Source organism: Schistocerca piceifrons, chromosome 3 (genome assembly GCF_021461385.2).
Source record: "Schistocerca piceifrons isolate TAMUIC-IGC-003096 chromosome 3, iqSchPice1.1, whole genome shotgun sequence".
Taxonomy (NCBI): Eukaryota; Metazoa; Arthropoda; class Insecta; order Orthoptera; family Acrididae; genus Schistocerca; species Schistocerca piceifrons.
In genome coordinates, this window is record NC_060140.1 from 102,502,951 (window position 1) to 102,520,640 (window position 17,690).

Sequence of the window (17,690 nt, forward strand, 5' to 3'; positions counted from 1 at the left end):
AAAGGAATTTTTTTACCTTCATATATATTGACGAAAAGCACATTACAGCATCCCTAATCCAACAACATCTGGTGTCTAGCCCATCAAAACAATACTACAAGTTCTGAACAAGCACTCTCCATGGGAACTTCTCAACAACGACTCACCACTGCTACATCTCAACAAGCACTCTCCACCACGACTTCTCGATAAGAACTGCCAGTGGAGGCGGCTGAATAATACTCTTTGGCGCAATCTCTGGCGCTGTGGCTCAGTGTAGCCACCTTTCACATTTTGTAATTTGTATCGATCCTTGGATGATTTTACTATATGATTAATGAGAGCATTGTCTTCAAGATTGTTTATATAGGTTACAAATGGTTCAAATGGCTCTGAGCACTATGGGACTTAACATCTGAGGTCATCAGTCCCCTAGAACTTATAACTACTTAAACCTAACTAACCTAAGGACATCACACACATCCTTGCCCGAGGCAGGATTCGAATCTGCGACCGTCGCGGTCGCGCGGTTCCAGACTGTAGCGTCTAGAACCACTCGGCCACTCCGGCCGGCTATACGTGTACAAAATAAATGCCCAGTCTTTGGAAGCGGTAACATCCGTCAAGTATCTGGGGTGTGACTATTCGAAATGATCTCAAATGGAATGATCAGATTACACAAGTAATAGGCAAGGCTAACTTTAGATTGCGGTTTATTGGTAGAATTCTGAAGCGATGCAGTCCTTCAACAAAGGAAATTGCTTACAATACGTTAGTTCGTCCAGTCTTATTGTTCGTCTGTATGGAACTCTCACCAGTTGGGTCTCTTTCAGGAGATTGGAAATGTCCAAAGAAGAGCGGCAAGATTCGTGGCTGGAACACTTAGCCAACGCGAGAGCGTTACAAATCTCATAGAAAGTTTGAAGTGGGGTACACTTGCAGATAGACGACGCGTTAAACGAAAGGGGCTGCTCACTAAATTCCGAAATCCGATCTTCGCCGGGGATGTAGAGCATATATTATTACCACCAAGATACAAATAGAAATCATTATCAAAGCACTGAAGAATAACAAAGCAGCAGGTGAGGATGGGATAGTAGCAGAAATGTGGAAACTAGGGGGCTTATCCGGATGGCCGAAAATTCACAAAGTAACTAAAGACATTTGGACAAAAGCAATCATACCCAGTGACTGGAAACAAGCATTGATCCACCTTCTCCAAAAAAAGGAGATAAAACAGACACCAACAACTACAGGGGCATATCCTTGTTACCAGTGACATACAAAAGTTTCAAGGCGAAATTTCTGAACCATTCAAAATCAAAACAAGAGTTCGACAAGGAGACGGACTGTCCCCACTTCTCTTTACCTTGGTTTTAGATAAAATAGTAAAAACATGGGAAAGCACATTAAAAAACCGAGGCACAAAGGGTATAAGCATGGGCCAAGGAAAGAACAAATTTGAAGTGAAATGTTTAGCCTTTGCGGATGATATGGCATTGATAACTGAAAACCGTACAGACGCAACAGTTATGCTTGATCTGTTACACGAGATTGCTGAAAAGACTGGGCTAAAAATATCCTATGAAAAAACCGAGTATATGTTTATGAAAACAAAGTATGGAAAAATTAAAAGAGTTGATTGATTCAAATACCTGGGGGAGTGGATCCAAGCCAATGGACTGGATAACACAACAAATAAAGAAAGAATAAATAAGTTAGAATTTGCATGTAAATTAACACAAAACTACTACAATAAGAAATCAATATCCATACAAGCGAAGATTAAACATTATAATTCAGTTATTAGGACACAAGCAACGTATGGGTCAGAGTGCGTAACATTGAATAAGAAAGGTGAATTAAGAGAACTAGAAAAAAGAGAGAGAAAAATACTAAGAAAAACTCTAGGTTCTGAGAAAAACCAGGAAAATGGGTGGATTAAAAGGAGAAATGAAGACCTATACAAAAATACAGAAAAGATCACAGAAACAATGAGGAAGAGACAGCTAAAATTTTATGGACATTTAAAAAGAATGGAAGAAACACGGATTACAACGAAAATTTTTAATTACGTTAGTAAGCTGAAAAAAGCTGTAGGATCGATAGAAGCAGTAAAGAAAGACGCCAACAAAATAGGTGTTACAGAAGAAATAATACGTGACAGGAATCACTTTAGGCTACTTATAGAAGACGCAAGTTATGAAGAAGATGAGCCAAAACCTAAACCCAAGAGAGTGTGGACAGATGAACAGCAGTTGGCGAGAAAATGAAGTACTGGGAAGAACGGAAGAAAAAGAAACACCATAAGTCTTGAGTTGTATGCGGTCCATAGCTGGCAAAATTCATAAATAAAAAAAAATTACCACCAACTTTCAAATCGCACAATGATCACCATTCAAAGGAAAGGGAAATTAGAGCTCGTACTGAGGCGTTCAGACAGTCGTTTTTCCATCGTGCGATCTGCGAGCGGAGCAAAAGGGGGGGGGGGGGGAATAACAGGCAAGGATTGTGCCCTCCGCCACACACTGCTTGGTGGCCAGCGGAGTATATATGTAAACGTAGACGTAGATGTGGTCTTCAGCAGCACTACATCTGTCGTACGCCTGCAGCGTGCGTCCAGTAACGTACCATATCCGAACTCCACCGCCTACCGTGACTCTAAGAGTTCTTCTTGTAAACGCATCACAGACGTCACAGGAGTGACATTTCTGTATGTAGTTGTGTTGCTACTCATCCAAGGACATTACAGTTGAGTTTTGATTTTCTTAATAAACAGTTATCCTTTTTGTCTTCGATCGTTCTTCAGCTCGAGCATACGTCAAGTATAGCGCGGAAGCCGGGGCGAACACGCCTCCAAACAGCTTGTCAGAAGCAAAGTAACCGACGAGGTGGAGATCCTGTGGCGGGGCGTGGGAAAGCCGCCAGTTGGCGGGAGGGCTCCACGTTCGCCAAGTTTCGCGAGCCGACCCCCACCTGCAGCGACCCGGGCCAGCAAACATCAACAGCGCCTGCAAAAACCCGCCACGCTGGAGGCGGCAGACGTGTCTGACAGCGGACGTTCATTAAGGCCAGCTGCCGCTGCCCGCGTTTTATCCACCACACAAAAATGAGACTTCACTGGAAGGGCAACAGCGCTGTTACGTCAGCGAAACGAACTCCGCAGTTCCTTATTACAGGAAAGAGCTGCAAGATGAAATGCGAGGTAGTAACTAGAGATGGGGGATCCACTCCTGAACTGATTCATAGAGTTGAATCTTTCAAAGGAATGAACAATCAGCGATTCAGAAAAAAAACGGTAGCTCCAAACGTTTCCCACAGCAGAGAGAGAGGGAGAGAGAGAGAGAGAGAGAGAGTTGGAGCAGATCAGCGGGGCCTCTGCTGGTCAGAGCACACTGCACACCACACAACACAGCCAGCGCCGGCCTCTGCCCTGCTTCTGCCTTGGCTGCCTGCATTGTGCAGTGCCCCATTGGATTTTGTGTTTCACATATGCCGTGCCGTCTCTGTGCCTCCTCTGCCGCGTGCAGTGTCTGGCGTACCTTAACTTAGCATCGCACTCCGTCGGCGATCGTTTCAGTCGCACGTCCTGCCCTCTGGGCAGTTGATGCGAGCAACAGGACAGAGAGCCTCCTAGCGGAGAACATAAGAACTACTTGCAACAACCTGCTCGCAAGAGAACGGACGATTTGTCTCCGAGCGGGTGAGTGGTGGCAGTTCACCGCTCCCCCCACCCTCGGAACTCACCCGCTCAACGTTCATCCCTCCGTTCTCGACTCTAGTCAGAGCGTTGAGCAAAGCGACTCAGGTGTCACTCTGGTCTCTGCGGTCTTAGCTCACGCAGTAATACAGCTCGCAGCTCGACCTGCTTGACTCAGCGCTTCTGCATCGGAGTTCGTCTCTACTGGATATTGTTCTTCGTAGTAATACCGGTATGTCGGTATGTATATTACATAATTATGTTATGTATACATCATTTGCTTTATTTTATTTTTATTTGTTTCAACTGATCAGATTAGGTTCCTGACGACTCCTCTTAACATAACATATACTCGTTGCGTGTGTCGACTGCGCATACTGAAATATATTACAGTTTTTGTATGTTAATTTTTATGCAATTAAAGTTTGTTTACATAGTATGAATCAGTCTTATTTTCAAAATTTCCCTACCTGATAAAAATACTTAGAATTTTATTGTAATATTTTTATTTTTTCCACCAGATGAATGTATAACTTTTCTATCTCAAAGTGACTCAGGATGTAATATAAACCTATCAGTGATTTTTCCTTCATTGCAGACTGCAGTCATACTGTACTTTATGAATGAAAGTCCAACCATTTGATTAAGTTTCATTATTACTTCATTTCACACTATCACTATTTACAAGGGAACCTCCCCATCGCACCCCCCTCAGATTTAGTTAAAGTTGGCACAGTGGATAGGCCTTGAAAAACTGAACACAGATCAATTGAGAAAACAGGAAGAAGTTGTGTGGAACTGTGAAAAAATAAGCAAAATATACAAACTGAGTAGTCCATGGACCACATAGGCAACATCATGAGAGTCCGAGCTCAGGAGCGGCGTGGTTCAGTGGTAGCGTGAGCAGCTGCAGAACGAGAGGTCCCTGGTTCAAGTCTTCCCACGAGTGAACATTTTACTTTCTTTATTTTTGCATAGTTATTATCTGTCCGTTCGTTCACTGACGTCTTTGTTCACTGTAATAAGTTTAGTGTCTTTGTTTTGCGACCACATGGCAAAACTGTGCAATTAGTAGATGAAAGGTTGTGCCTCTCCAATGGGAACCGAAAACATTTGATCGCAAGGTCATAGGTCAACCGATTCCTCCACAGGAAAACATGTCTGATATATTCTATACGACACTGGTGACGGCACGTGCGTCACATGACAGGAATATGTTGTTGACCCACCTAACTTGTACACTTGGCGAATGGGTACAAAGATTCTTCTACCTTGCCCGATTTAGGTTTTCTTGTGGATGTGATAATCACTCCCAAAAAAGTGATGAAAACATAAGAGTTTGTCACATAAACTGAAAATAAAAAATGAAACTTTTCACTCGATGGAAGATTTGAACCAAGGACCTTTCGTTCCGCAGCTGCTCATGTTACCACGAGACCACAGCGCTCCTGCGGTCCTAATGTCCTTGATATTGCATATCTTCCCATGAACTACTCAGTTTGTATATTTTGCTTATTTTTTTCACAGTTCCACACAACTTCTTCCTGTTTTCTCAATTGATCTGTGTTCAGTTTTTCAAGGCCTATCCACTGTACCAACTTATAACTAAATCTGAGGGGGTGCGATGGGGAGGTTCCCTTGTTAGATGTGGAGGTTTGTTTTGCAGGGCACTGATAAGTGTCGTTATCAGCATGCTGTTTTAGCTTTGTAGCCATTATCACATGCAAAGGTGAAATATGTATTACATGCCTGACATGTCTGAATGACTGTTGTCACAATATTACAATCATTCAGACGTCAGATATTTTATGACTATTTCACCTTTGACCATGATAATGGCTACAAAGCCAAAACCACAATAGTGCAAAATAAATCAATAATCAAAAACTTTGTCATATCATGGAAATTTCAATAAACAATACAAAATTCTTACTCATTATCTGTGTTACTTCAAAATAGGATCAAATAAGATCAAAATACAGGTATGGTACTGGAATAAACAAAGTTTAAAGGCCAATGTGCCTTCCATTTATTTTCTATTGTGAATGAGTGGTGAGTCATGAAAAAGAGCTAGTTCATTTCAGGGAGTGAACAGTTCTGAGCCGATCTCTGAAAAGAACAGTTTTGCCCATCTCTAGTAGTAACTGCGTTTTTACATCTATGTTGGTCTTCCATCCTCAAAAGTCCTTTTCACTCCAACCCGAGACAACTTTCATTATGATACAGAGCATTTTTTTCCCCTTTGCATCTTTAAACATGTGACACTGGAGTCAGTTTCAGTTAGATCCAATAGTGTCCAAAACAGATAAGAGGCATCACTCAAGTAAGGTCATGCACCATCATGGAGAATTATAGTCCTGTCACCTTCCCATCATCCTTGCCAAAAACAGTAATGAATTGCCCCGACATGAAACCACGCATAGCTCGTTTTCGAGCTAAGAACCGAATCAGCCTTAGCACAGTATATAAATGTGGTATTTGATGCACCGGACATCATAAGAATATTTTTTCACACATCCAAAACCTTTGAGAAAGCTAACCTTATAAACATACTAAAGAAATTACAGTCTTTAGTGGTAGCAGGAGTCGGAAAAGACTGTCTCTCATCCTACATGTAAAGCTGTGTACAGAGCTTAGTACGGGTCCCAAATGGTCAAACAATTTCTGAAATCCGAATGAGATTTTCACTTTGCAGCGGATTGTGCGCTGATATGAAACTTCCTGGCAGATTAAAACTGTGTGCCGGACCGAGACTCGAACTCGGGACCTTTACCTTTCGCGGGCAAGTGCTCAACCAACTGAGCTACCCAAGCACTACTCACTCCCCCTCCTCACAGCTGTACTTCTACCGGTACCTCGTCTGAGTAACGCAGTCCAAGATGGCCGCCGAGTAAGTGACGCCAGAAACCATTTCCAGAAAGTTAAGTGATTTAGACAGGAATATAATTTAGTTTAACGCCGACAACAAATTAAATACGTGCATTAGTGTATCTTTTAGTCTTGCCATTAAAGGTTTGATTTTTCTTTGCGTATTTTTTTAGAAAACACGAAAAGATCGTAACTTCGCGAAGTCGCGCTTAGGCTTAAATTTTGTAAACGTGTTTGTTTCTTGTTTCACGGTAATTTAACTAGTTTTTCGTTAACAAACAAGTGAACTACCGTAAATAGCGTATAACTTCATTGTTTTTATACAGATTTCAGAAAAACAGCGTAACTTTATATCAGAAACTTGCCTATATACATTTGTTTATAGGCCTAATTCTCGTAACGTTTTTGGAGAATCAAAGTTAAAGTATCTCGTTTAATTGTCCTTTTTTTCATTCCATCGAGTGAAATATATAATAAATAGCGTATACCTTCATTGTTTTAATACAGATCTCAGAAAAATAGCGGAATTTTAAATCAGAAACTTGCTTATATACATTCGTGAATAGGCCTAATTCTTGTAACGTCTTTTTTTATTTTCGGTAATTTAATTGATTTATTCTAGCTAAAGTATTATTTTTGCCATGAGTGAGAAGTGCCTGACTTGCCGTAGAATTGTTAGTTCCGGGGTTTGGTGTGATGGATGTAGTAGTTTTTTTCAGTGGGAGGACTGCAGTGGCGTGGGTGTTGGGAAAGTGGATCAGGCTCATCAGTGGTTATGTAGGATTTGCAGCAGAGATAGGAAGATAGTGGAACAGGAGGGGAAAATTGCTGCCCTTCAGGCTGAGCTAGATCGGGCTAGGGAAGATCTGGACAGGTAAGGAGGGAGAAGGGCAAAGAGAGGTGGGGAGTGGCAACAGGTAGCAGAAGGAACAGGCCTAGAACTAAGTCTGACGGTTTTGTGGTGAATGTCAAAAATAAGTTTGACCTGTTGCTTCAGTTAGAAACTGATGAGCCTCAAGCAGAGGTAGGTGTAGACAGGACACAACAAACTTTCAATAGGAAATTGAAAAAGAATGTAGGAAAGTCATTGAAAAGGAAGAAAGTTTTGTTGCTAGGCAGTTCTCATGCCAGAGGTGTAGGCCAACTTCTGCAGGAGGAATTAGGACCAGAATACCAGGTCACAAATTTTTTCAAACCAAGTGCTAGTCTGGATCAGGTGACAGAGGATTTAGGTTCACTATGTAAAGGATTTACCAGGGAAGATACCGTGGTTATTGTGGGAGGGCCAGGGAACAGCATCGACAGAGATCCTGGGTACAGTATAGAGTGTGACCTGGTAAAGATTGTGTCGGCATCGAGACACACCAATGTTGAATTTGTATCTGTCCTGAGACGCCATGACCGGCCTCATTTGAACTCTTCTGTTGGGAGAGTTAATTTGGAGTTGGAACGGCTGCTTGGGTCGGGTGCGGGGGCTCATATTGGTGTGGTTCCTGTTGGTTATCTCAGTAGGTGGGACTATACCAGGCACGGCCTACATCTCAACAGCAAAGGGAAGGGGAAACTGGCTGGGGTAATAGCAGGAAATTTAAGGGGGGGAGGCACCGCCATGGATGGTAAAATACCAGTGGTTACAGGTGTTGGAGCAGCACCTTTTTTAGGATAGGTAAGACAGAAAGATGTCAAGTTCTACGAGAGGTCAGGATTGAAACAAATCTTCAGTTTAGGAAAGAAATTAAACAGCACAATTCTAGCACATTGGATCACCAATCACAGCTATCAATTATAAATTTTCACCAATCACCAGAAATTTTATCTCCACCAAGTTGTATGTCAGTCCTAGGCAATTGCATTGATGAATTAAAGTCACCCAACCCAGTTGACATAATCAGCCTCTCTGAGCACCGTGTGACCACTGGTATAGGAACTAGGCCTAAGCACAATGAGAAACTCAGACAGGAGAGTACTGCAAATGTTAGAATAAGGAAAGGTTCTCAGAAAAGTATAATTAAAAATAATGTAAGTATATTTCATCAAAATATTGGGAGTTTAAAGAATAAAGTAGATGAGCTTCTGGTTTGTTTAGAAGATTTAGGAGCTGAGAATGAAATAGATATATTATGCCTGTCTGAGCATCACATTGTTACTGATATGGATAAGGTAAATGTAAGTGGATATAAGATCTCTGCACATGTAATGAGAGAAAATATGGAGAAAGGAGGAGTTTCCATATATGTCAAAGTTATCATTGTGCAAAAAGTATAGAAACAAAAAAGTTTTGTGTAGAGAAACATATAGAAGCATGTGCCTGTGAGCTTAAATTAAATAAAGGCACATTTATAATTGTAACTGTATATAGGTCCCCATCAGGAAATTTTCATCTACACTCCTGGAAATGGAAAAAAGGACACATTGACACCGGTGTGTCAGACCCACCATACTTGCTCCGGACACTGCGAGAGGGCTGTACAAGCAATGATCACACGCACGGCACAGCGGACACACCAGGAACCGCGGTGTTGGCCGTCGAATGGCGCTAGCTGCGCAGCATTTGTGCACCGCCGCCGTCAGTGTCAGCCAGTTTGCCGTGGCATACGGAGCTCCATCGCAGTCTTTAACACTGGTAGCATGCCGCGACAGCGTGGACGTGAACCGTATGTGCAGTTGACAGACTTTGAGCGAGGGCGTATAGTGGGCATGCGGGAGGCCGGGTGGACGTACCGCCGAATTGCTCAACACGTGGGGCGTGAGGTCTCCACAGTACATCGATGTTGTCGCCAGTGGTCGGCGGAAGGTGCACGTGCCCGTCGACCTGGGACCGGACCGCAGCGACGCACGGATGCACGCCAAGACCGTAGGATCCTACGCAGTGCCGTAGGGGACCGTACCGCCACTTCCCAGCAAATTAGGGACACTGTTGCTCCTGGGGTATCGGCGAGGACCATTCGCAACCGTCTCCATGAAGCTGGGCTACGGTCCCGCGCACCGTTCGGCCGTCTTCCGCTCACGCCCCAACATCGTGCAGCCCGCCTCCAGTGGTGTCGCGACAGGCGTGAATGGAGGGACGAATGGAGACGTGTCGTCTTCAGCGATGAGAGTCGCTTCTGCGTTGGTGCCAATGATGGTCGTATGCGTGTTTGGCGCCGTGCAGGTGAGCGCCACAATCAGGACTGCATACGACCGAGGCACACAGGGCCAAGACCCAGCATCATGGTGTGGGGAGCGATCTCCTACACTGGCCGTACACCACTGGTGATCGTCGAGGGGACACTGAATAGTGCACGGTACATCCAAACCGTCATCGAACCCATCGTTCTACCATTCCTAGACCGGCAAGGGAACTTGCTGTTCCAACAGGACAATGCACGTCCGCATGTATCCCGTGCCACCCAACGTGCTCTAGAAGGTGTAAGTCAACTACCCTGGCCAGCAAGATCTCCGGATCTGTCCCCCATTGAGCATGTTTGGGACTGGATGAAGCGTCGTCTCACGCGGTCTGCACGTCCAGCACGAACGCTGGTCCAACTGAGGCGCCAGGTGGAAATGGCATGGCAAGCCGTTCCACAGGACTACATCCAGCATCTCTACGATCGTCTCCATGGGAGAATAGCAGCCTGCATTGCTGCGAAAGGTGGATATACACTGTACTAGTGCCGACATTGTGCATGCTCTGTTGCCTGTGTCGATGTGCCTGTGGTTCTGTCAGTGTGATCATGTGATGTATCTGACCCCAGGAATGTGTCAATAAAGTTTCCCCTTCCTGGGACAATGAATTCACGGTGTTCTTATTTCAATTTCCAGGAGTGTATTTCTGAAAAATTTGGACTCCTTGTTGTGCTATCTGTCAGACGGGGGGAAGCAAATTATTATTTGTGGGGACTTCAATGTATATTCTCTGAAAGAGGGTAATAGGAAAAATGACCTTGAAGTATTACTCGGTTCTTTCAATTTGACACCCGTTATTGATTTTCCTACTCGGGTGGTAAAGGATAGCAGCTCACTGATAGATAACTTCTTTATAGACCAAGATAAGTTTAACCAGATAAATGCTCAGCCTGTTGAGAATGGTCTTTCTGATCATGGTGCACAGCTAGTTACAATATATGACATAGCTCCATTCAGCAATACTAAACAGTCCTCCAAAGTAGTACGTTCAGTCAACGATTTAACAATTGCAAATTTCAGGGAAAGCTTACAGCAGATAGACTGGGATGAGGTGTACCGTGAACCTGATGCCAATTTAAAATATAATTTATTTCATGACATTTTTGTAAATGCATTTGAAAACTGCTTCCCCAAGAAAATAGTTAAATATACTCGTAAGAAACCTTGTAACAAACCATGGCTTACTAAGGGTATAAAAATATCTTGTAACCGGAAAAGGGAAATGTATCTGAGAGCAAGAAAGAGTAGTGACCCAGAAACTATCAAAAATTATAAAAACTACTGTGTTATATTAAGAAAAGTTATTAAAAAATCCAGGAGTATGTGTATCATGTCTGAAATCAGCAACTCTGATAATAAAATTAAAACAATTTGGAATATTATTAAAAGAGAAACAGGTCAACCAAGAGCAGAGGAAGACAGTATTACCATCAAATTGAATGAAAACTTTACGAACAAAAAGTCAGAAGTTGAAAATATTTTTAATAATCATTTTCTAAATGTTGTGGATATAGTAGGATCCAGGTGTTCATTAGAAGATGCTAGGCTGTTAATGGAAGAGGCCATACCTATGCAATTTGATACAATTGAAATCTCACCTACTTCTCCCTCTGAAATTAGGAAAATAATAAACTTGCTTAAAAGCAAAAACTCACATGGAATTGATGGCATTTCCAGCAAAATACTAAAAGCTTGTTCACAACAGATAAGTAAGATTCTCAGCCACCTGTGTAATAGCTCTCTGGAACAGGGCATTTTCCCTGATAGACTGAAATATGCTATTGTTATACCTTTGCATAAAAAGGGGGATAGATCTGATGTCAACAATTTCCATCCAATCTCCCTTCTAACAGCTTTATCCAAAATTTTTGAGAAAGTAATGTATTCAAGGGTAGCTTCACATATCTGTAAAAATGAAGTACTAACAAAATGTCAGTTTGGTTTCCAGAAAGGTTTTTCAACAGAAAATGCCATATATGCTTTCACCAGTCAAATTTTGAATGATCTGAATAACCGAACACCACCCATTGGGATTTTTTGTGATCTCTCAAAGGCTTTTGATTGTGTAAATCATGAAATTCTGCTAGACAAGCTCAAGTATTGTGGCATAAGTGGGACAGTGCACAAATGGTTTAATTCGTACCTAACTGGGAGAGTGCAGAAAGTTGAAATAAGTAGTTCTCGTAACATGCAAAGATCAGCACATTCCTCAAACTGGGGAACTATCAAGAATGGTGTTCCACAAGGGTCAGTCTTGGGTCCTTTGTTGTTCTTATTATACATTAATGACTTGCCATTCTATATTCATGAAGAGGCAAAGTTAGTTCTCTTTGCTGATGATATAAGTATAGTAATCACGCCTGACAAACAAGAATTAACTGATGAAATTGTCAATACTGTCTTTCAGAAAATTACTAAGTGGTTCCTTGTAAATGGACTCTCACTGAATTTTGATAAGACACAGTACATACAGTTCCGCACAGTGAATGGTATGACGCCATTAATAATTATAGACCTTAATCAGAAGCATATAGCTAAGGTAGAATATTCCAAATTTTTAGGTGTGTCCATTGATGAGAGATTAAATTGAAAGCAACACATTGATGATCTGCTGAAACGTTTGAGTTCAGCTACTTATGCAATAAAGGTCATTGCAAATTTTGGTAAATTAGCTTACTACGCCTATTTTCACTCATTGCTTTCATATGGCATCATATTTTGGGGTAATTCATCACTGAGGAATAAAGTATTTATTGCACAAAAGCGTGTAATCAGAATAATAGCTGGAGTCCACCCAAGATCATCCTGCAGACATTTATTTAAGGATCTAGGGATATTCACAGTAGCTTCTCAGTATATATACTCTCTTATGAAATTTGTTATTAACAACCAAACCCAATTCAAAAGTAATAGCAGTGTGCATAACTACAATAATAGGAGAAAGGATGATCTTCACTATTCAAGATTAAATCTAACTTTGTCACAGAAAGGGGTGAATTATACTGGCACTAAAGTCTTTGGTCACTTACCAAATAGTATCAAAAGTCTGACAGATAACCAACAAGTATTTAAGAAGAAATTAATAGAATTTCTGAATGACAACTCCTTCTACTCCATAGAAGAATTTTTAGATATAAATTAAGAAAAAAAAGAAAAAAATATTAAAAAAAATAAAAAAATAAAGTTGTTATATTAACTTAAGTATGTTGTTAAATTAACCTAATTATGTCATGTATTGGAAAATTTGACTCATTCCACATCATTATGAAATATCGTATTCATGATCCATGGAACTAGTGTTAACCTAATCTAATCTAATCTAACCTACCTTCCAAACTTTACAGAAGCTCTCCTGGTAGAGCACTTGTCCGCGAAAGGCAAAGGTCCCGAGTTCGAGTCTCGATCCAGCACACGGAATTAATCTGCCAGGAAGTTTCATTTTCCGAAACATCTTACTTTCAGAAAATTTATTACTTTAAGTATAGCTCCTTCTCAGCTGACGAGGGGAACACGGCAAGTCCCATCACCCGATTTCCCACATACATCCTTCAGTGGAAGAGGGGTCAAAATAAGCCAACACAGGTCTCGGCTTATACGTAGATACTCGACCGTTTCTGAGAAAACAACGCTCAGATTACCGAGGTACTTCATGTGCGTTTTAACGAGTAAATTATACAGCCAAAGGCTTGTCACAGTGGCTAGAGTCATCGCTTCGCAGTTTCGCGACCCGTTTCCGAGACCCGACTATTATTTTCATTTTTGTTATTCACTTATCTACCCATTTCCGTAGAAGATTACTACACGAATGTTTTCCAATGTACTTATATATTGAAATAACGATGTACTTATTAGTCCATTAACTGTATTTCTAATGAATGAATAAAAAAAACAACAACGAATGAGAAAATTATTTGAAATGGTTTTCGGTGAAATTCCTGTAATGTATCTTGACTCATAATCAATAGCTAGCGCCAGTTTTCGGTAAAGAGATCCGCTATGCGTGCGTTGCAGTATTGGTGACGAATGAAATCTTCTGGTGTGTAACGACGTTACATTCTCGAGTAAGATACATAGGAACAAATATCGCTGTGGCAAACTTGCCTTCGTGAAATGCTCGTGGTGTTCGAATGTTTCTACGATTGGTATCAGCGAATGCAATGCACCAAATATTTCTGTACAATAAACATTAGAATAACGTAGAAAAATTGATTTAAGAATGATATATAATAATATAAGAAACTACCTCTGAAAATACCATGCACACGTATGGTACATAATACACTACTGGCCATTAAAATTGCTACACCAAGAAAAAATGCAGATGATAAACGGGTATTCATTGGACAAATATATTATACTAGAACTGACATCTGATTACATTTTCACGCAATTTGGGTGCATAGATCCTGAGAAATCAGTACCCAGAACAACCACCTCTCGCCGTAATAACGGCCCTGATACGCCTGGACATTGAGTCAAACAGAGCTTGGATGGGGTGTACAGGTTCAGCTGTCCATACAGCTTCAACACGATACCACGGTTCATCAAGAGCAATGACTGGCGTATTGTGACGAGCCAGTTGCTCGGCCACCACTGACCAGACGTTTCCAGTTGGTCAGAGAGCAGTCGAACATTTTTCTATATCCAGAAGGGCCCGTACAGGACCTGCAACATGCGGTCGTGCATTGTCCTGCTGAAATGTAGGGTTTCGCAGGGATCGAATGAAGGGTAGAGCCACGGGTCGTAACACATCTGAAATGTAACGTCCACTGTTCAAAGTGCCGTCAGTGCGAACAAGAGGTGACCGAGACGTGTAACCAATGGCACCCCATACCATCACGCCGGGTGATACGCCAATATGGCGATGACGAATACACGCTTCCAATGTGCGTTCACCGCAATGTCTCCAGACACGGATGCGACCATCATGATACTGTAAACAGAACCTGGATTCATCCGAAAAAATGACGTTTCGCCATTCGTGCAACCAGGTTCGTCGTTGAGTACACCATCGCAGGCGCTCCTGTCTGTGATGCAGCGTTAAGGGTAGCCGCAGCCACGATCTCCGAGCTGATAGTCCATGCTGCTACAAACGTCGTCGAACTGTTCGTGCAGATGGTGGTTGTCTTGCAAACGTCCCCATCTGTTGACTCAGGGATCGAGACGTGGCTGCACGATCCGTTACAGCCATGCGGATAAGATGCCTGTCATCTCGACTGCTAGTGATACGAGGCCGTTGGGATCCAGCGCGGCGTTCCGTATTACCCTCCTGAACCCACCGATCCCATATTCGGCTAACAGACATTGGATCTCGACCAACGCGAGCAGCAATGTCGCGATACCATAAACCGCAATCGCGATAGGCTACAATCCGACCTTTATCAACGTCGGAAACGTGATGGTACGCATTTCTCCTCCGTATACGAGGCATCGCAACAACGTTTCACCAGGCAACGCCGGTCAACTGCTGTTTGTGTGTGAGAAATCGGTTGGAAACATTCCTCATGTCAGCACGCTGTAGGTGTCGCCATGGCGCCAACCTTGTGTGAATGGTCTGGAAAGCTAATCATTTGCATATCACAGCATCTTCTTCCTGTCGGTTAAATTTTGCCTCTGTAGCACGTCATCTTCGTGGTGTAGCAATTTTAATGGCCAGTAGTATATATGTATGACACACTGTGAAACCCGGCTATAATTTATATGTTAATAAATAGTCCAGCAGTAATCTTCTACGGACCTGGAATGACGAATGAAATAAAATAATATAAAAGCGATAATCGGGTTTGGAACCGAGAGTTCGCGAGGGTCACCGCTGTGCCGCAACTTCGTTTGAGGCTATCTCGCGATAAAAGGCTATAAATTACGTAGAAAACTTTGATCGCCGTTTTCTTGGAAACGGTCGAGTATCTACAGACAAGCTAAGACGTGTTCGTTTATTTTGACTCCTCTTCCAACGAGCGAAGTTTCTGATAAATTGCGTTATGCCACCTGCCGCGTTCTCCGCACGAGTCAATTATTCCGACCGATTTCAGTATCATAAGATTCAATTTTCAGCGTCCTATCGGACGTTCCGAGAAATCGAGAATGCGAAAGAATTCTCTCACAGAACAAGAAAGCACGAAAAACAAATACGTATTCGCCATGTACGTACTAGAATCAACACTCGCTTCTGTAACTAGAGGATACTTTAACCAGGCTGTAAGCACAAATACACTGGTAGGTTTGTCACCTAAGCAAAAATAAGACCTCTAGGTGAGTTCCTGAAAAGCGAATTATTATAGAGTACCTAACAAAAAAGCTGAAGTACAACCATGGTCGGATGTCGATGTAACTTCATATACTCGCATGCCTCTGGTGTTACGTAAATGCTTTAGAGTTCCAGTTCTATGTGACAAGTAGAACGATGCCAGAGTTCGTTAGGGTTGTTAATGTTTGTTATTTTAGGGTATACAGAGTGTTGGGAAATTCCTGTTGCAGACTTCTGAAACGTATAGAGTGGAGTGACTATACAATATTTTGAATAGGGAGCCATGCTAGGAAACGCACCGTTTCCGTACTACAGCTGTTTGAAAACAGGTTTCCTTGGTAGGTGTGCAACAGGGTAGTCATGGTGGGGGGAGGGGGGGTGGTTACGTCAGCTCGCCTGATGTTTGACGTCCGTCCTACCTCTCTGTCCTGGTTAGAGCCTCACTCACGTATCTGCGAGTGTTACACCAACATAGTCGAGTACACGTCTGCAGAACACGCCGATATGATCCTTTTTAAAAGCAAAGTTCACAGTAATGGAAGATTTCTCCTCGCCTTTTATCAGGCTCGTTCTCCACAATGTCCGATTCCATCACATACCTTTTTCGCCACAATTACACAACGGCTTCCGGAAAGGGTACCTTCACCGTCAGCAGGCACGACTTTGGTGCTCCGAGGAGTCGCGGCCTACTCGAAAGGGAAGAGATCGTACTGCTGTTGAAGACGGCGTGTCAACCAGAACATGAGCAATTTCTGTGGCTATTAATGGGTGGACTGTAAAACAAGTGATGTACTGGATCACACATAATCAATCAGTTGTAGAAGTAGCCGCGTTACCAACATATATTCAAATTACAATGACATGAACACCCTTAGCTGCTTACAGATGATAATGTGTGCTCCGACCGGGACTCGAACCCGGGATCTCCTGCTTACATGGCAGACGCTCTATCCATCTGAGCCACCGAGGGCACAGAGAATAGCGCGACTGCAGAGATTTATCTCTGGCACGCCTCCCGCGAAACCCACATTCTCAACGTATTGTCCGGCATTCCATTCGTAGTACCCCTGCCCATTATAGTACATATATTCAAATGGTTGTAGCACGGGAACGGTACGTTTCCAAAGCACAGAAACGGTTCGTTTCCGACATGGGATCCAATTCGAATTATTATCTACTCATTCCCCTCTGTAAGACCTACAAGTTTGTAGCAGGAGTTTCCCAACACCCTGTATGAAGGTCGCGAATAGCGTCAGACGTTGACTGAACGCTGCCGGCCGCGGTGGTCTAGCGGTTCTAGGCGCGCAGTCCGGAACCGCGCGACTGCTACGGTCGCAGGTTCGAATCCTGCCTCGGGCATGGATGTGTGTGATGTCCTTAGGTTAGTTAGGTTTAAGTAGTTCTAAGTTCTAGGGGACTGATGACCACAGATGTTAAGTCTCATAGTGCTCAGAGCCATTTGAACCATTTTTGACCGAACGCTGTTAAAGACACGGACATACCGCGTACACGTATCAGACAACTTACCCGTTCCTAAGGAGTTTGAACGGAGCCTCTTAATGGGACTCCATTTGACCGGCTGGTCGAATCGTGCAATATCCAGATTTGTGGGGCATTGGGATCTGGCAGTGGCTCGATGTTGGACCGCATGGGAACTTGAGGACCGCATCCTCGTCAACAGGCTTGCGACCGACATCTGACTTCAAGAAGGATGGATCGCTGTATTGTGCA

At 42.8% G+C, this 17,690-nt stretch overlaps 1 non-coding gene across 1 annotated transcript; it reads right to left on the reverse strand.

The window, feature by feature from the left end:
- Positions 1-16,855: 16,855 nt before the first annotated feature.
- On the reverse strand, positions 16,856-16,930 carry Trnat-ugu. The gene has a single exon. It is a non-coding gene; the product is annotated as a tRNA-Thr (tRNA).
- Between the last annotated feature and the right edge of the window lie 760 nt (positions 16,931-17,690).